Source organism: Dermacentor silvarum, chromosome 1, assembly GCF_013339745.2.
Source record: "Dermacentor silvarum isolate Dsil-2018 chromosome 1, BIME_Dsil_1.4, whole genome shotgun sequence".
NCBI lineage: Eukaryota > Metazoa > Arthropoda > Arachnida > Ixodida > Ixodidae > Dermacentor > Dermacentor silvarum.
The window spans coordinates 288,126,215-288,145,697 of record NC_051154.1 but is presented as its reverse complement, the minus strand read 5'-3'; the positions used below and the strand labels follow the sequence as shown (position 1 = coordinate 288,145,697).

At 46.9% G+C, this 19,483-nt stretch overlaps 5 non-coding genes across 5 annotated transcripts; all 5 read left to right on the top strand.

The window, feature by feature from the left end:
- The first annotated feature begins 244 nt into the window (after window positions 1-244).
- Trnan-guu (transfer RNA asparagine (anticodon GUU)) lies at window positions 245-318 on the top strand. The gene has a single exon. It is a non-coding gene; the product is annotated as a tRNA-Asn (tRNA).
- A 5,067-nt stretch (window positions 319-5,385) lies between these two features.
- Window positions 5,386-5,459, top strand: Trnan-guu (transfer RNA asparagine (anticodon GUU)). Its single transcript has one exon. It is a non-coding gene; the product is annotated as a tRNA-Asn (tRNA).
- Window positions 5,460-5,546: 87 nt separating this feature from the next.
- Trnan-guu (transfer RNA asparagine (anticodon GUU)) lies at window positions 5,547-5,620 on the top strand. Its single transcript has one exon. It is a non-coding gene; the product is annotated as a tRNA-Asn (tRNA).
- A 5,007-nt stretch (window positions 5,621-10,627) lies between these two features.
- On the top strand, window positions 10,628-10,701 carry Trnan-guu (transfer RNA asparagine (anticodon GUU)). Its single transcript has one exon. It is a non-coding gene; the product is annotated as a tRNA-Asn (tRNA).
- A 5,161-nt stretch (window positions 10,702-15,862) lies between these two features.
- On the top strand, window positions 15,863-15,936 carry Trnan-guu (transfer RNA asparagine (anticodon GUU)). The gene has a single exon. It is a non-coding gene; the product is annotated as a tRNA-Asn (tRNA).
- The last annotated feature ends 3,547 nt before the right edge of the window (window positions 15,937-19,483 follow it).

The following is a 19,483-nucleotide window of genomic DNA, read 5'->3' as shown; positions in this document are numbered from 1 at the left end:
TGCTGACATTGATGCACGACCAGCGTGACAATATTTCATGGAAAGCGTTATCTATACAAGAGATGTACTGAACTTTGCGGTCAACGCTCCTCAATGGGTGACGCAATTGGATGAATTCGCGTCACTAAAGCCTTTTTAAAATTGCATCATGCTCAAGACTAGCTGATGTATTTTACCTTTTGAAATATTTCTCACTTGTACTACTGTATGTTGTTGAAAACGGAAATAAAGAAAAAAAAAAGCCGCCTCCGTGGCGCAATCGGATAGCGCGTTCGGCTGTTAACCGAAAGGTTGGAGGTTCTAGCCCTCCCGGGGGCGAAGCTTCTCCTTTTGATGCTTTTTTGTTGTATTTATTCTGGTAGATTTTCTGTAGCAAGTGCGTGGTGGGGAGAGCACCGAGCAGCCGCCTCCGTGGCGCAAGGATTCCATTTCCGGCTTTCGAGCGATACGGTCACGGAATGTCGCGCTCCGTCGGAGCGGTATCAGCGGCCCCAGCGGGTCGCGGGAACAGGTTTTTTGCTGCTTCTGAAGATTACCAAGTTATTCTGCCGAACCTGCCAACAGGAAAAATTGTGCTAAACACAGTGTTTATGCATGCTGACGTTACTGCTAGACCCTACAGAGTGGAAGACTTCAGGGACACATTGCTTCATCTTGGTGTGCTGGCCGACGTTATCACGTTAGGGGCGTACCAGATGAACCACGTCTGGGCTATCACCCTCAAGGACGCTGCGGCTACGGAGAAACTACTTGCTGCGAAGGACGTGAAGGTTAAAGAACACAAGTGCCTGATAGTCGACCCTAATGACCGAGGTATTCGCTTCAAGATTCACTGGCTGCTCCACGGTGTTGCTGACGAGGATGTGCGTGCCGCGCAATCGCCGTACGGGAAGGTGGTCGACGTGTCAAGAGAAAAGTGGCGTGCGCATGGCGTTCTCGACAAGGGCTCTACGACCCGTACGGTTACCTTGAAGTTGGGGCCGGGTTTCAAGATCGACGACATACCGCACCAAATCAAGGTGGCCGGTGAACCTGCGCTAATTGTTGTACCAGGCAGGGCCCCACTTTGCCTCCGTTGCAAATCTAGTGGGCATATACCCAGAGACTGCCAGGTGCCACGTTGTGCGCTTTGCCGACGGTATGGCCATGAGGACTCCCAATGTGCGAAAAGCTACGCAAGTGCTGCAGGATCCTTGAGGGGTGATGACACGTCAGAGCACCTCATGGACGAAGCTGATGCCGAAGAAACGGCGGGAGGTCAAACCTCAAGCATCGAGGCGTCTTCTGGGCCGACCACGGTAGACGGGGCAGACAACAGCAAGTCTTCCGAAGAAGAGTTCCCACCCCTCTCCCAAGGTACGGATGTGAAAGCTGAGCCTAACAAGAACACCGAGGACGCTACCGAAGACGCCGAAGCGGACAAGTCCGCGTGTATGGACGTCACAGAAGCACCAAGCTCTGGTGTGGCAGCAAAGCGGGCTCACGAGGATACCAACGAGACAACGGCGAACACCGACGGCGAAGGGCAACCACCAACCAAGGCGGCTATCGTTCGGCGGCCCTCACTGAGACCTCGACCGAACGTGGCCACCGGTAAAAGTGTGGCGGCAACGCCGCCTACAGCGCCAACGTAGCGTAAGATCTGCCATGGCACGACGCCCTGGCATGCGGCTTTTTGCTGAGAGTACCACCACGATTCCCAGCCTTTCTTCATAGTCACTATGGCTTCTATTCCTAAATCGCTACGTATCGCGACGATTAACGTCCGAGGGCTTGCGTCTAAACGAAAACAGAGTCAGCTGTACCGATTGGTGACCGAGTTTGACCTCGACATTGTGGCGGTACAGGAAACTAAAGTTGATGGTGAAGTAGAGACTGGGAACATGGTTCGACGTTTTACGTTGTCTTATGACGCTGTGGTTAGCGATGCTGTAGGGACGTCTGCAGGTTGTTGCCTTCTTTTGCGCCAGAGCTTGGGCTTATCAATACAAGCGACATTAAGTTGTGACTCAGGGAGGCTCATCATCTGCGATTTTCTTTTTGCCGCTAAGGAGTGGCGTATGATTTGTGTGTATGCACCTAACAATGCGGAAGAGAGGCGAACCTTTTTCGAGCGTGTTAATCAATACTGTGACTGCCAGAAACTTGTCATTATTGCCGGTGATTTCAACTGTGTGCTTTCTGCAGTAGATAAAACTAGCAGACGAGATTTTAATGACATAAGCACTGTTATTCTTAGAGAAATTGTGAATGATGGTGGTATGGAAGATGTAGGGCAATGTTTGGAAGGTACGCGAACCGTCCAATTTACTCATTTTCAAGGATCGAGTCATGCCCGATTGGATAGAATATATGCGTCTTTGGATATTATACCTTTGTGTCAACAGTATCATGTTACGCCAGTCTCCTTTAGTGATCACTGCTTAGTTTATTTTACTATAGCAAGTCGAGAAGACTCAAGGAATAATTTTAATTGGCAGTTATGGAAACTGAATTGTAAGCTGATGAATGACGATGTTTTTGTGAAGCAAGTAACTGATTTATTTAAAAAACTCAAGGAAAACAACAAAATTCCTTGGGGAGAAAGATGGGAATTATTAAAGAATCAGGTTAAAATAAAAGCACTGGAACGTTCAAGTGCAGTAGCTAGAGAAGCAAGGTTTCAAGAAAAAAACACTACGCACGAACCTTCAACTGCTACTTAATCAAGAATCGCTCAGACCGGGTGAATTTATGGACGATATACGAGTGGTGAAGCGCAAGCTGGAGCTTATCGATACCGAACGGTACCGTGGTGCCTTAATACGCGCAAGAGCTGAAAGGCTGATAAGCGGAGAATCGCCGACGAAAAGAGCGTTGGGGGCGGAAAAGTGGCATGCGCGAAGGCAGCAAATAGTAGAAATTGAACGTGCAGGTGTGATCACTAAGGATACTGACGAAATTGTTAGAACGTTTTCGGAGTACTATCGTGCGTTGTTTGCTCGCAGCGTAGTTGATATCGACCTTTTCAAACGTGAGTTTGTTTCCTTGATGACATGGTTGGACGATGTGACAAGAGAAGCTTTGGAGCAGCCCATCGCAAATGAAGAGGTGGATTTTGCGATAGAAAACATGAACTTAGGGAAATCGCCGGGTCCAGACGGCATTGGTGCAGCGTTTTATAAAACATTTAAGGGAACAGTCTCTCCAATTCTAACGCGTATTTATAACGAAGCTTACGAGCTTAAGTCGCTACCTCCATCTTTTGTTACTGCGCATACGATTCTTATACCTAAATCTGATGATACAGTAAAATTACTAAATGTAACTGCCTATCGACCCATTAGCTTGACAAACAGTGATTATAAAATCTTCATGAAAGTGTTAGCTAAGAGATTACAAACTATTATCTCGGAAATTGTAGGGAAGCATCAGACATGCGGCATTAAAGGGCGCTCCATCACTACGAACACTCACGTGGCACGTTCTATTCTGGAATGTTGTGATGTTACGGGTGCTGGAGTAGCCATGCTACAGATAGACTTCGAGAAGGCGTTTGATAGGGTTCCCCATGACACTCTCTTGTGTGTACTAGACCCTGTAAATGTAGGCCATGTTATTAGAGAAGGCGTCGCGATGGCGTACAGCTCGTGCACGACGCAGTTAATAGTGAATAAAGTGGTTGGTGAGCGCATACCAGTGCTACAATCTCTGCGCCAGGGGTGCCCAATATCAGCATTGCTGTTTTGTTTGTACATCGAATCCTTTTGTCTACATGTTATTGCAAGCGAGCATATACGTGGGTTCAAACTGCAACAGGTAGAAGTGAGGTTGCTGGCCTATGCCGACGACATTGCCGCTTTTTGTACGGATTATGACAGTGTTCTGCATGTTAATAAAACTGTGGAAAGTTTTTGTCTTTCAAGTGGAAGCTGCGTGAACTGGGGAAAGTCTCTGGGGTTTTGGCACGGCTATTGGCCGTCTAAGCCAGGCACTTTCGCGAATTTAAGATTCGTGACCACTCCTGTTAAATATTTGGGAGTGCCCTTAGAAAGTTATCAGGACAGCGAACCTTACTGGCGCAACGAAATTGGCAACTTACGCGAGAAAACCAATAACTGGAATGGCTGGAATTTGTCAGTCTTTGCAAGAGCGACAGTATGCAACTTATTTTTTATAAGTAAGTTGTGGTATGTAATGCAAGTGATACATTGTTCAAGAATGAATGTCCATAAACTTCACAGAATATTTGCAGTGTTTGTTTGGGGCTCCTCATGGGAGCGAACAAGCAGAACCAATTTGTTTAGGCGAGTCCCTGATGGCGGGTTGGCGTTAGGCCATTTGTATCTACGTCAAATAGTTAATCGGTTTATGTTCTTCAGAGACGTAAAAGATCCCCTCCTTCGAACATTGTGCCAGGTTCGGTTGGGTAATGCCCTACTAGATCTTGTTGTCTCAACGGATCGCATCCACGGATGCATTCGGGGTTATTTGAAAGAGGTTGTTATGTCCACCCGTTTTTTGTGTGTGCGGTTTTCTACAAACTACTTAAGTGATGTGGGTCGGAAAAAGTTATACAGAGACCTGTGTGATGTGGTGTTACCTGTGCCGCTATATAGATCTTTGTACAGTACCTCAAGAGGAAAGGATGTGCTTAAGCGTGTCAAGAAAATGATGGTACCACCAGCCGTCAAAACATTTTTCTTTCGTTTACACACCGGGACACTGACCGTCAAGACATGGATGGCAGAAAGGGGACTTTTTGTGCCCTGGGGAGTACACTGCCAAATTTGTAAGCGAGACGAAACTATTGACCATGTGTTTTTAGAGTGTTGGGACGCGGTATTCCTGTGGGACATTCTACAGAGGACCCTTAAGAAAGATTTTCCGCTGCAGCCTCAAGGAATCCGATTCTTGGCTATCGATAACGAAGATGGAGTACCTTATGATTTAATTATGCTCATTGTATTGCACAGTGTCTGGAGATGTCGCATGGCCGTCCGAAATGCAGATGTTGACGCCAGAGCAGCTCGCCAATACTTCAAAGAAAGCATTCACAGATATGTAGAAGAACAGAAAGCACGAATACCTGTGCCACACTGGCTGCCTTGTGTAGAATTGCTTTTGAATATGAAATTTATTTAGAATTACTTTCTCCAAGACAGGAGAAACCTTTTAGCATTTGACTATCTTTATGTATTTCAGTCCTGTATTTCTTGTAACTGGCAAAAAAGAAAAAAAAAAAAGCCTCCGTGGCGCAATCGGCTAGCGCGTTCGGCTGTTAACCGAAAGGTTGGAGGTTCGAGCCCTCCCGGGTCGAAGCTTCTCCTTTTGATGCTTTTTTGTTGTATTTATTCTGGTAGATTTTCTGTAGCAAGTGCGTGGTGGGGAGAGCGCCGAGAAGCCGCCTCCGTGGCGCAATCGGCTAGCGCGTTCGGCTGTTAACCGAAAGGTTGGAGGTTCGAGCCCTCCCGGGGGCGAAGCTTCTCCTTTTGATGCTTTTTTGTTGTATTTATTCTGGTAGATTTTCTGTAGCAAGTGCGTGGTGGGGAGAGCACCGAGCAGGCGCCTCCGTGGCGCAATCGGCTAGCGCGTTCGGCTGTTAACCGAAAGGTTGGAGGTTCGAGCCCTCCCGGGGGCGAAGCTTCTCCTTTTGATGCTTTTTTGTTGTATTTATTCTGGTAGATTTTCTGTAGCAAGTGCGTGGTGGGGAGAGCGCCGAGAAGCCGCCTCCGTGGCGCAAAGATTCTACTTCCGGCCACCGCAGTGAACGGACGCAGAATGCCTTGCTCCGTAGGAGCGGTTACAGCGGCCCTCGGCCGTGGTACCAGGTGTACGGATAAGCCTTACCCGGAATACCAAGTTGTTTTGCCTCATCTGCCTTCAGGTACTTCAGTTTTGTACACTGTATTTTTGCACGCTGACGTTAAAACCAGGCCGTATCGGGTCGAGCACTTTCGAGATGCTATCGCGAGTCTTGCACTGCTGCCGGAAGTGGTGGCCCTTGGCGCCTTCCAAATGAACCACGTATGGGCGGTGACCTTCCGTGATGAGGCTTCGAAGAAAAAGATGCTAGCGGCGGAATCTTTCAACGTGAAAGACCAACCCTGCATGGTTTTTGATCCGTGCAACCAAGGCATCAGGCTGAAGCTTTATTGGCTGTTGCACTTCGTTCATGACGACGAGGTTCGTGCAGCCTTAGCCCCTTACGGAAAGGTTACAGATGTCACCCGAGAAAAGTGGCGAGTACAGGGATGCAATGACAAAGGGTCCATCACCCGTTTGGTGACACTCCAGCCAAAGCCTGGCGTGACAGTTGAAGACTTGCCTCATCAGGTGCGTGTGGCGGAGAACTTAGCGCTCGTGCATGTTCCAGGAAGACCCCCGTTATGCCTCCGGTGCCATGGAACGGGACACATCCGGCGCGAGTGCCGCATACCACGCTGTGCACTTTGCCGCCGCTACGGCCACGAGGAACAAGAGTGCGTGAGGTCGTATGCTGCGGTAATAAGCCCAGTCAAAAGCGACGAAATGGCTGAACACATAATGGACCACGCTGACGCTGATGCGGCGTCCCGAGCAGAGACCGATGAGCAGGCGGCAGATAGCACGCACCCGGAAGCGACTCCAACACCGGAGGAAACCAAGAGCTCCAGTGGCGGCCAGACTGTCGACGCAAAGAGCGTGCTGTCTGAGAAACAGACTACCGAAGAAAATATGACTGACACAAAGGGTGCGCCATCAGCGAGCACGTCGGAGTCGACCACGAAAGACGAGACAGGGGATTCTGAGGATATCGAAATGATAGCAGCTGCCAAAGCAGCTGCAAAGAGGCCTCGTGAGGTCATTGATGGATGTGAAGACACACCGGAACGATCGAGCAGCGGCGAGCCCTCACCGAAGACGCCTATAACAAGGCGACCCGGCTTCAAACCGAAGCCGAACATACCGCCTGACAGGCGGACGACTTCAACACCACCCCCGCAATAGCGGGGAACGGACTGTGCCGCCACAGCGTGCCCTCAGTGCTAGACCTACAATAGCGGACATGTAGATCTTGCCGCGTACTGTTTATTGCCTTTATTGCCTGCCCAGACGTGAGTATCATTCTGTCTGTATGCCTAATCTAAACATGGCTGTTAGTCTGACAGTTCCCTTTTGCGTAGGGACGTTAAATGTGAGGGGTCTGGCATCCCGCAGAAGGCAGTGCCAGATAAACCGGCTCTTGTTAGAAGATGATATCGACATAATGGCAGTGCAGGAAACCAAAGTAGAAAGCGAAGAGCAAACAGACAGAATGGTCGAGCCTTTCAGGAATAGGTATAATGTATGCGTGTCTCACGCCAGAGGAACTTCAGCGGGTTGCATAATACTTGTTCGAAAATGCACTGATATTGTTGTGCAAACTGTCACGTCCAGTGATGACGGTAGGCTACTAGTCATTGACTTTAGTTTTTGCGGCCTCCTCTGGCGTGCAATATGTGTTTATGCGCCGAATAAGATACACGAACGCGAAGAATACATAGGAAACCTGAAAGCCTGTATGACGTACGAAAGAAAGATAATATTATTTGGGGACTTTAACTGTGTGTGTAGACCGCAAGATCGAGCAAACAGATTGACCTATCGCGATAATAGTGCGTTACTGTTGAGCACGCTTGTAAACGAATTTGAACTAGACGACGTTGGTTGTATTTTTGACGGCGACGAGCACGTACAGTATACGCACTATCAAGGTGTAAGTCACGCTAGACTTGACCGCATATATGTTTCTGCTGAAATCACACCGCATCTTACTACGTACCGAGTAAAGAACGTCAGATTTAGTGATCACTGCTTGGTGACAGTGACAGTAGGTAACAAAGCAAAAGTATCAAGATTCAATTGGAATTTGTGGAAATTAAATGATAAATTGTTGGATGATGAAATTTTTCTTAAGAAAGTAAAGGAGAAGATGGATGGAATATTTTCGGTTGAACCTTCTAACTTCACAATAGTTTGGGAACAATTTAAGAACGAAGTAAAGATTGCCGCGATTGAACGAGCTTGCGTGCTGCGTAGCAATGAAAAACAGCAAGAAAAAGAACTAAAGAGCACGTTAGATTTTATGACTACTGTTGAGAGTACTAACCCTGGACACTTTAGCAAGGAAATACGTGACCTGAAAAGTAAACTTGAAGTGATTGATGAAAGTGAATATTGCGGGGCGATGGCCAGAGCACGAGCTGAAAGACTATGGCTCGGAGAAACGCCTACTAAGCGGGCACTCGGTGAAGAAAAAAGGCAAGCAGTAAAAAAAGAGATAAAAGAAATAAGATATAAAAACGAAGCGACACGTGATAAAGAATTGATAAAGAAAGCGTTTGTTGAGTGTTATCAAAGACTGCTAAGCCCTAAAATAAAAGATACAGTAGCCTTTCAAAATGATTTTCTATCGCTCATGCCAAGGCTAGACGATGAAGTGAGAGAAACGCTTGAGCGGCCAATTAGTCTGCATGAGGTAGAACAGGCCATTGATGAGCTAAGCACCGGCAAGGCACCCGGGCCTGATGGACTAGGCGCTGCCATTTACAAAACCTTCAGGAAAGAACTGGCACAAGCGTTACACCGCGTGATAAATGAGTGCTATGATCGAAAAAGGGCACCATTATCGTTTAGAAAATGCTATGTAGTGTTAATTCCAAAATCAGATGATCCCAGGAAATTGATGGCTGTTGAGGCCTATCGACCAATAAGCCTTACAAATGTAGACTATAAAATATTTACAAAGGTGCTAGCCAAGAGATTGCAGAGCGTTATCACACACCTCGTACTGCCTCACCAGACATGTGGCATCAAAGGAAGGACCATTTACACAAATATACACACCGCTAGAACTATCCTTGAATGCTGTGACATAAATCTTGATAACATAGCTATGATACAACTAGATCTTCAGAAAGCATTTGACAGGGTCAATCATGACATATTACTATCAGTATTAGAACATTGTAATGTAGGAAGCGTCATCACTAAAGGCATCAAAATGGTGTATGAAGAGTGTGCCGTAAACCTTATAATCAACAACACCTTAAGTGAGAACATTCCAGTGCTGTCAGGTATAAAACAAGGGTGTGCGTGCTCGTCTCTTCTTTTTGCACTTTATTTGGAACCCTTATGTTTAAAAATTCTAAGAAATGAAAGGGTGCATGGTTATTCCTATTACACCAGTGAAGTGAAGATACTGGCATATGCGGATGACATCGCCATATTCTGCAGAGACAAGGACAGTGTTAAAGAAGCTGTTAAGGAAGCTACAGCATTCTGCAGCGCTACCGGAAGTGCCATTAGCTGGGATAAGTCTCTTGGCATTTGGCATGGAAATTGGGGGGAAAGGCCGGAGACGTATGCAAATATGCGATGGACAAATATTCCTGTTAGTTACTTGGGAGTGCCTCTTCAGCATTATAGAAATACCACAGAATACTGGGCAGGAGAGACAGACAGGCTGAAGGACCAGTCTGAAAAATGGGGAGGGCATAACTTTTCCATGTTTTCACGCGCAACAGTCTGTAATGTATTTTTTGTTGCAAAAGTGTTTTATGTACTTCAAGTGTTCAGTATGAGTAGAATTTGTGTCCAGAAATTACACAGAGTGTTTGCCACCTATATATGGAATTCTACATGGGAACGCACCAGTCGGTCAAACTTGTTCCTTTCCATGCGAAACGGAGGACTTGGACTGTGTCATTTGTTTTTGAAACAAATTGTTTCAAGGTTTTTCTTTTTGCGAGACCAAAGGGATATTTTCTTGAGTGCTGTTATACACGCTAAAATGTGTAATCATATTCCGGAATATATTGTGTCGTCAAACGCAGAGACACGGGGAACACTGAGCAGCTTTTGGCGCGAAATTGTCTCAGCTTATCAAGTACTGAAGTCGCGATTTTCCTTAGAATACCTGGGCACAGTTGCGCGTAAACGATTATACAAAGATCTACTCGATGTATTTTTGCCAATACCGTTGTACCGCTCCATCTATCAACTAGGACAAGAACGTGACGTTTTAAAACGAGTTCGGAAAATGCCAGTTAGAGCGTCATCAAAAACCTTTTTTTTTCAACTGCACACAGGCACGCTCCCTGTAAAACCGTGGCTGGAAAGTAAAGGTATCTTTGTTCCATGGGGATTGCACTGTTTGATATGCCAGAAGACCGAAACGATAGAGCACATCTTTCTGGACTGTCACGATGCTGTTTTCCTGTGGGACATTCTTCAGCGGACAGTCAAGAAGGAGTTGCCAGTATCACCCTTTGGTATCAGATTTTTGCCATGCGCAGATACAGAGGACGTGCCATGTGACATGCTAATGCTGTTGTGCTTGCACAGTGTATGGAAAACGAGGATGGCGGTCAGGAATGCGGATATAAACGCACGATCGGCAGTGCAAAACTTCATTGAACACTGTGTGTACGTACGAGATGTTCTCAAAATCCAGAGAGACCCACCGGATTGGTTACCTGTTCTTGATAAGCTGGCTTCTCTGAGGCCATTTTAACCTCCCACTCCAGCCATGAAAAGGCTCACGCGTATTTTATTATAATTGTATCCTTGTCTGTATGAGTTGAGTGTTTGTAAGTGGCAAACCGGTAATAAAGAAAAAAAAAAAGCCTCCGTGGCGCAATCGGCTAGCGCGTTCGGCTGTTAACCGAAAGGTTGGAGGTTCGAGCCCTCCCGGGGGCGAAGCTTCTCCTTTTGATGCTTTTTTGTTGTATTTATTCTGGTAGATTTTCTGTAGCAAGTGCGTGGTGGGGAGAGCACCGAGCAGCCGACTCCGTGGCGCAATTTCCACTTCCCGCTTCCGAAGCGAACGGTTGTGAAAGCATGTGCTCCCTCGGAGCGGATACAGCGGCCAATGGCCGCGGAATCAGGTCTTCTGACAATCCGGCTGAAGATTACCAGGTTGTTTTGCTGCATCTGCCGACAGGTGAATCAGTTTTGAATACCGTTTTTTTGCACGGTTTCCATAAGGCAAGACCTTTTCGATGCGAGCATTTCCGCGATGCACTCGACCGTCTTTCGCTGTTGCCGGAGGTGGTTGCCCTCGGGGCATACCAAATGAATCACCTGTGGGCAGTAACGTTCAAGGACGAAGAAGGAAAAAAGAAGATACTGGCTGCAGACGCCTTCAATGTCAAGGACGAGCGCTGTATGGTTATAGACCCCTGCGATCGAGGCGTTCGTCTGAAGCTTTACTGGCTACTTCATGGGGTACCAGATGACGATGTTCGAAATGCACTTGCCGCCTTCGGAAAGGTGACAGAAATCAACAGAGAAAAATGGAAAGTTAAAGGCTGCTTCGATAAAGGGTCGACAACGCAGTCCGTAACGTTGAAGTTGAAGGTGGGCGTTACCATCGACGATCTGCCTCATCAGCTGCGTGTCGGTCAAGACTTGGCACTCATTCATGTCCCAGGCAGAGCTCCGCTCTGCCTTCGATGCCACGGCATCGGCCATATACGTCGCGAGTGCCGTGTTCCACGTTGCGGGCTCTGTCGTCGTTACGGCCACGACGAGACCCAGTGCGTGCGCTCCTATGCCAGCGTAACAGGCCCGGCTCGGAGAGATTTGGTTTCCGAGCACATGATGGACGCAGCCGATGCAGAAGATGCCACGCGAGGTCATGGCGAAGATGGGAATGCGGAGGCCCCAAAGCCTCTACAAGCACCATGTGACAACGCCAAGGAATTGAGACGCGAAAAAGACCCTGCGCGTGTTGCTGCCGCAGCGAACCCAGAAGCGCTAAAGGAAGACACAATCAAGACCCAAGGCACCGACGGCTCTCTTCCTGAAAACGCGAAAGCCACAGAGGATGCCATCACCGAGGTCGACATGGCAGAAACTGGCAGCGGTCCTGTAAAGAGGACGCGAGAGGAGACTGGGGACACCATTGCGAGTGGTGTTTCAGAGACAACAGGGGAACCTCCCACAAAGGCTGCAACTTCCAGACGGCAGTCTTTCAAGCCAGTGCCAAACTTTACGCCAGACCGACGGACTAATTCCACGCCGCCGCCTTCTTAGCGGCGGCAACCCCCCCTCCCCCCCTTTTTTTTTCGCTCACGGAAAGGGGCGTTCTTGTGTTTTTTGTCTGGAAGTGCAGCGATCATGGAGCCTACTCTCACCGCGGGGTCTGCATGTTTGATACGAAGATGTGAGTAGGCTATTGGCAAATTTTTCTTAATAGAGATGGCAGCTCACTTTAAGCATGCCCTGCGTGTCGCGACCTTCAATACGAGAGGCCTTTCTGCGCGAAGAAGACAATGTCAACTAAATCGAATTCTTTTAGAAAATGATATTGATGTGTTAGCGGTCCAAGAGACCAAAATCGAGAGTGAAGAACTAACTGATCGAATGGTTGAAGTCTTCCGCAACAGATACAATGTGTGTGTGAGTCACGCCGTTGGTAGGGCTGGTGGCTGTGCTATCTTTATTCGAAAGAGCCTTGGAATCATTGAATCTGTGTCTTCTTGTGACAATGGCCGACTAGTTTTTTGTGATTTTCTTTATGCTGAAATTCCCTGGCGTGTAATTTGTGTCTATGCACCGAATAGAATCTTTGAGCGAGAAAGTTTTTTTAGTACCATGCGACCCTGTCTAGAAAGTGAAAGAAGTGTATTACTGCTTGGTGACTTCAATTGCGTATGCAGACCCGAAGATAGATCAAATAGTAAAGTTTATAGCGATAAAAGTGCAGAATTATTGCATCGAATGATTGAGGATAATGAACTCGAAAATATAGCTTTAGTGTTGACGCATGAAGACCAAGCAAAATACACCAATTTTCAAAATGTATCTCATGCCAGATTAGACCGAATTTATGTCCCTTTTGATTTAGTGTCTTTATGTTCCCATTATGATACACAGCATGTGAGCTTTAGTGATCACTCTTTAGTCATACTTATCATTGGTACAAAAAAAGTGTCAAAGTTGAACTGGGAATTGTGGAAATTCAACAACAAATTACTACAGGATGACTTTTTCGTTGCAAAGATCAAGGAATATATAGATAGCATGCGGTTGAATCAAACTTGCAACTTTATGATGCTGTGGGAACAGTTTAAATGCGACTTCAAGGTCGCCGCTTTGGAAAGAGCAAGTGTTGTGAGGCAGAAAGAAAGGCAGCAAGAAAAAGAACTGCATAGCGAGTTAGACTATATGGTTAACGTAGAAAATGCTAAGCCTGGGCTGTTCTCGAAAGAAATTAAAGAAGTAAAGGCGAAGCTCGATACCATAGAAGCAGAAAAGTATCGTGGCGCAGTGATAAGGGCGAGGTCCGAGCGGCTATGGATGGAAGAAACGCCCACAAAACGCGCGCTATGCGACGAAAAGAAACATGCAGTATCAAAAGAAATTAACGAAATCAGTTTCCGCAATGACGTTACTCAAGACGGTGAACTGATACAGCTTGCCTTTGTTGAATATTATAGAAGATTATTTAGTCATAAAACATGCGATACTGAACGGTTTTTAAGCGAATTTCTGCCGCTTATGCCTAAGCTTTCTGACGAAACAAAACAGTCACTGGAAAGGCCAATAACAGTCGCGGAAGTTGAGCAGGCGATAGACGATCTCAGTCCTGGCAAATCTCCTGGTCCAGATGGTCTCGGTGCCGCCGTGTACAAATTCTTCAAAAGGGACATGGCAGAGTCCCTACATCGAGTTATAGAAGAATGCTACGAAGAAAAACTAACACCACCATCCTTTCGAACATCCTATGTGATCATGATTCCGAAAACTAATGACCCGGTGAAACTGCTTTCTGTGGAAGCATACCGACCAATAAGCTAAACGAATACTGATTACAAGATCTTTATGAAAGTTTTGGCTCGCCGTTTCCAAAGTGCTATCAAGTCCCTTGTAGGTCCACATCAGACTTGCGGAATTAAAGGAAGAACAATTCTTACAAATATTCACGTAGCAAGAACGGTTCTTGAATGTTGCGACGCTATGCAGGATCGAGTTGCAATGATTCAACTGGATTTGAACAAGGCTTTCGATAGAGTTGTGCATGAAATTCTGTTTCTCATCCTGAAGCACGTCAATGTAGGATCTGTAATTCTAGACGGAGTGAAAATGGTCTATGATAAATGTACAGCGAGACTTGTCATCAATAAGAAACTAAGTGAAATGATTCGTGTTGAAACATCTGTAAAACAAGGCTGCTGTTTGTCATCCCTCCTCTTTGATCTTTACCTGGAACCCTTTTGTTTAAAAGTACTTGCAAATCCGAGTATTCGAGGCTACACTTTCTTCAACAGTGAAGTTAAAATCCTCGCATATGCGGATGATATAGCTGCATTTTGCGCAAATGAAGAAAGCGTGTACGAAGTTGTAGAAGAGGCTAAGAATTTTTGCAGAGCAACAGGAAGCATGATAAGCTGGAATAAATGTCTTGGGTTCTGGCATGGCAGCTGGGAGAGTGCTCCAGACATGATGTGCAACATAAAATGGAGCACAACTCCCGATAGCTATCTAGGAGTTCAACTAAAACACTATAAGGACAGCAAAGACTTTTGGGCAGATGAAGCAAGAAGAGTTAAATTACAAACAGAAAAATGGGGGGGTCATAATTTTTCTATGTTCTCAAGAGCAGCCGTTTGTAATATGTTTTTGATTGCTAAAGTGTACTATGTGCTCCAGGTATTAAGCATGACTAGGGTTTCTGTACAAAAACTGCACAGAGTGTTTGCAGTCTTTATCTGGGGGTCGACTTGGGAGCGCATGAGTCGTTGCAACCTTTTTCATAAAGTTAAAAACGGGGGCTTGGGGCTATCGCACCTGTTTTTTAGGCAGATTGTGACGAGGTTTTTCTTTTTGCGTGATCAAGCTGACGTATTTCTTCGAACTGTAATCCAAGTGCGATTACAAGATTCCTTGCCAGACTACGTTGTATCAACCTTTTTTTTTCGGCCAGCGTTGTTATCTGGCTACCTACGCGAAGTTGTAGCGGCTATGCAGATTCTCAAGGGCAGATTTTCCTATGAATACTTATCTTCTGTGACACGTAAGCGATTATACAAAGACTTACTTGATGTTTTTTTGCCAATTCCTGTGTACCGCGGGCTGTACCAGCTGGGCTCAGAGCGCGACGTCCTCAAGCGTGTTAAGCGAATGCCACTGAAAGCCTCAATGAAATCCTTTTTTTTCCAAGTACATACCGATACCCTCCCTGTAAAACCATGGCTGCAGAGCAAAGGCCTCTTCGTTCCATGGTCTGTAAACTGCCTAATATGTAGAAAACCGGAAACAATTGAACATCTTTTTCTTGATTGCCATGACGCGATGTTCCTATGGGATGTGCTTCAAAGGACTTTAAAAAAGGACCTACCTTTAAGCGCTTTCGGTATTCGTTACTTACCTTGTGTGGAACCAGCGGGTGTACCAAGTGATATGTTCATGGTGATGTGTATGCACAGTGTCTGGCGAACAAGAATGGACGTCAGACATGCGCATTTGAGTCCAAGATCGGCAAGAGATTATTTCATTGAAGCTGTTATCTATATACGAGATGTATACAAGGCATTAGATGATCCTCCAGAATGGATTACTGTTTTTGATCTTTTGGCCAAAATCAAGCCATTTTAAAACTCACGAACTCGCCGAGAGGCTAGGGATTTCCCTGTTCTTTTGTTTGCAATTGCTGTTTCTGTGAAATGATGATCACAAGGTAATAAAGAAAAAAAAAACTCCGTGGCGCAATCGGCTAGCGCGTTCGGCTGTTAACCGAAAGGTTGGAGGTTCGAGCCCTCCCGGGGCGAAGCTTCTCGTTTTGATGCTTTTTTGTTGTATTTATTCTGGTAGATTTTCTGTAGCAAGTGCGTGGTGGGGAGAGCGCCGAGAAGCCGCCTCCGTGGCGCAATCGGCTAGCGCGTTCGGCTGTTAACCGAAAGGTTGGAGGTTCGAGCCCTCCCGGGGGCGAAGCTTCTCCTTTTGATGCTTTTTTGTTGTATTTATTCTGGTAGATTTTCTGTAGCAAGTGCGTGGTGGGGAGAGCGCCGAGAAGCCGCCTCCATGGCGCGCCCCCGAGACGACGCCGGAGACAAGGATAACGCAGCATCCAGCACCGGGGATGGGCCGCCTGCAAAAGCGCCTCTTGGGAGGCGTTCGGGTTTCAAACCCAAACCGAATGTTCCGCCCGAGAGAAGGCCTGTGGACAAAGCGCAGCACACCACCAACAACGCCGGGAAGCCGGGCGGCTCCGGAGGCGGCTAGCCGAGGGCTAGTCGTGAGAGGTAAGCACCATGCTCCGGGCCTACTTCATTCTTTAGTACAGCATGGCACCTGACCCGTCTCTCAGCATTGCCACACTAAACGTGCGAGGCTTGGCGGCTAGCCGTAGGCAAAGTCAAGTCCTACGGTTGGTCACTGACCACGACATAGACGTTCTAGCTGTCCAGGAGACCAAGGTAGAAGGGGAGGAAGAGACCGGGAGCATGGTGCGGCGTTTCACGACTAGATATTATGCAGTCGTGAGCCACGCGGTAGGGACGTCCGCTGGATGTGTCCTGTTTGTTAAGAAGTTACGAGACCTGGTTGTTCAAAGTGTGTTTTCATGTCCGTCGGGAAGGATTGTTATTTGCGATTTTTTGTTTTGTAAAGTTGAATTCCGAGTTATATGCATATATGCGCCAAATGGGGTAGAAGAACGTGCATTATTTTTTTCGAGTCTTTTTCAGTATATTAGCAGTGAAAAGTGCATGCTTTTGTTGGGGGATTTCAACTGTGTTTTGAGTGCTCGGGATAGATGCAATAATGGTGGTATCCGCGATAAAAGCAGTCATATATTGTCTAGGCTGATCAGCGAAAGTGAACTAGACGATGTATGTGAGTGTCTGGAGGGGGAGCGGGAAGTGATGTATACGCGATTTCAAGGCAGTAGCCATGCGCGGTTAGACCGCTTGTACATGTCACAGGACATGATTCCAAAGTGCCACAGTTATTCTGTTGCACCTGTGTCGTTCTCCGATCACTGCTTGGTGATGTGTACCATAGGAATGAAGAAGAAGAGTCAATCTTTTAACTGGGACCAATGGAAAATGAATGCCTTACTTCTAAAAGACGCGCCATTTGTAGACGCAATTCATGAGGCCGTTATGGAAGTAAGCGATGAATGTATTGAAACAATAGCAGAGAAATGGGAATGGTTCAAACAGAAGGTAAAAATGAAAGCAATAGAAAGATCTAGCTGCTTAAAGTTTGAGAGGGAAATGAAAGAACGAGACTTACGAAAGATACTTAATCAGCTGATAGCGCTGGAGTGCGAAGAGCCAGGGGCGTATAAGCAAGATATGCGAACCATCAAAGAAAAAATCGAACAGTTGGACAAAGAACGCTATCAAGGTGCGATTGTGCGCGCAAGAGCAAACGCATTAGTAGCGGGGGAGACGCCCACCAAAAGGGCGCTTGGACTTGAAAAAGCTCATGGTCGACGTAATCATGTCGATAAGATCTCGTGGAATGGCACACTCGTCGACGATAATAAGAGCATAGGACGAGCGTTTTTAGAGTATTACCAGTCATTGTTTGCATATCAAGAAGCCAATGTAGATGAGTTCAAAAGGGTCTTTCTCAGTCGCATGCCGCGATTAAGTGACGACACGAAGGACCTATTAGAAGGCAATATAAGAGAACACGAAGTCGAAAAAGCAATAAATGATTTGAACAATGGCAAATCACCCGGACCTGAAGGTCTGAGCGCGTGTTTTTATAAAGCCTTCAAGAAAGAACTGTCGCCCCTGCTAACAGACCTGTTTAACGCCGCGTATGTGAACAAAGCTTTGCCGCCTTCTTTTAGTAAAGCGCATACCATCTTGATACCTAAGAGTGACAAAGCGGAGAAACTTAGGCTCGTGACATCTTATAGGCCGATATCTTTAACCAATGTCGACTATAAGATTTTCATGAAGGTTTTGGCAGCCAGACTTCAAAGCGTCATCAAAGAAATCGTCGCAGACCACCAAACGTGTGGGATCAAAGGGAGGTCAATTTTTTCGAACATTCACACGATGCGGTGCGTGCTCGAGTGCTGTGACATCACTTACGATGGCGTCGCAGTGCTCCAGCTTGACCTAGAGAAAGCTTTTGACTGTGTGTCTCATGATATTTTGTTTGCCATTCTGGATCACGTTAATGCAGGTGCCATCATCACTGAGGGAGTGGCATTGGCGTATCAGAACTGCACAACACGCTTAATTGTGAATAAATCATTGGGGGCCCCCATTAACGTCATGCGTTCTGTGCGTCAAGGCTGCCCCCTCAGTCCTCTTTTGTTTGCAGTTTACATTGAAACGATGTGTTTGGCGATAACTGAGAATGATCAAATACGAGGTTATAGCTTGGCAGCCACAGAAGTCAAGCTCCTGGCATATGCAGATGATATCGCCGTGTGTTGTACAAACAGAGAAAGTGTAACGGAAACAATATGCGTTGTGAAACAGTTTTGTGATGTGACGGGCAGTAAAGTGAACTGGGGTAAGTCCCTCGGATTGTGGCACGGAGAGTGGTCCTCGGCCCCGGACAATTTTGCGAATGTGAGCTGGGTGAAAACCCCTACCAAGTATCTCGGCGTTCCCTTGGACAGCTACAAACAGAGCGAGGAATACTGGACAAACCAAATAAAAGAAACAAGAGAAAAAGCAGACAGGTGGAAAGGCATCAACCTGTCCATTTTTGCAAGGGCAACTGTATGCAATATGTTTTTCATTACAAAGTTGTGGTACGTCATGCAGACGTTATTTTGTTCAAGGGTAAACGTACAAAAGTTGCACAGAGTGTTCGCCGTTTTTATCTGGGAATCTAGCTGGGAAAGATGTAGCCGAACAAACCTGTTCAGGCGGGTGAAGGATGGTGGCCTGGGCTTGGCGCATCTTTTTGTACGACAGCTTGTCAATAGATTTTTGTTCTTTAGAGATGTGCGTGATCCTTTTCTGCGTACGGTATTACAGCTCAGATTAAGAGCTGCGCTGCCGGCACTGATTGTTAGTACCAATAGTATGCCAGGAACGATTCGCGGCTATCTTAAAGAAGTAGTCGATAGTGTGCGCTTTCTTTCAGTGCGTTTTATTGCGATAGCAATTATATGGACACTTCAACCGGATTTCTGCCGTCGGCGTCGCCGTCGCCGTCGCCGTCGCCGTAGCCGTCGCCGTCGCCGTAGCCGTCGCCGTCGCCGTGAGGTTCCGTATAGATAAAATCTTCACCGCGCGCCGTATGCCCGAGCGCAAGCGTGCTGGGACGCACGCGATCACGGAGAGCGAACGCACTCAATCCCCCACGCGCAAGCAACGAAGCGGGAAGCCAGCGCCGGAGGGAGTGGGGGGGGGGCACTTCTACTGTGCCAACAACCGCGCTCGGCCGCACGGTCTCTTATCTCTCCGGCGCGCAAGCAAGGAAGCGGGAAGCCAGCGCCGGAGGAAGCGGGGGGGGGGGGGGGCGCACTTTTCTTCTGCCAACAACCGCGCTCGTC